Raw genomic sequence first — 290 nt, forward strand, 5'->3', positions numbered from 1 at the left:
TGTCACACCATCATAGAAAGCCACTAGGTTCATCAGGCAGGACTTGCCCTTGGTGAAGCCATGCTGGCTATCTTGAATTACCTCCCTGGCCTCCATGTGCCTTAGCATAGCTTCTAGGAGGATCTGTTCCATGACCTTCCCGGGCACAGAGGTGAGGCTGACAGGTCGGTAGTTCCCAGGGTCTTCCTTTCTACCCTTTTTGAAAATGGGCACAATGTTTCCCTTTTTCCAATCACCAGGGACTTCACCTGACTGCCATGACTTTTCAAATATCATGGAGAGGGGCTTGG

The 290-nt window shown here is 50.3% G+C and overlaps 1 protein-coding gene across 1 annotated transcript in view; it reads right to left on the bottom strand.

Moving 5' to 3' along the window:
* The window catches only part of CNGB1 (cyclic nucleotide gated channel subunit beta 1), a 34,621-nt gene that overhangs the window by 26,388 nt on the left and 7,943 nt on the right, over positions 1 to 290 (bottom strand). The window lies entirely within an intron of this gene.

This window comes from Egretta garzetta, unplaced genomic scaffold, assembly GCF_000687185.1.
Source record: "Egretta garzetta isolate BGI_Z169 unplaced genomic scaffold, ASM68718v1 scaffold27, whole genome shotgun sequence".
NCBI lineage: Eukaryota > Metazoa > Chordata > Aves > Pelecaniformes > Ardeidae > Egretta > Egretta garzetta.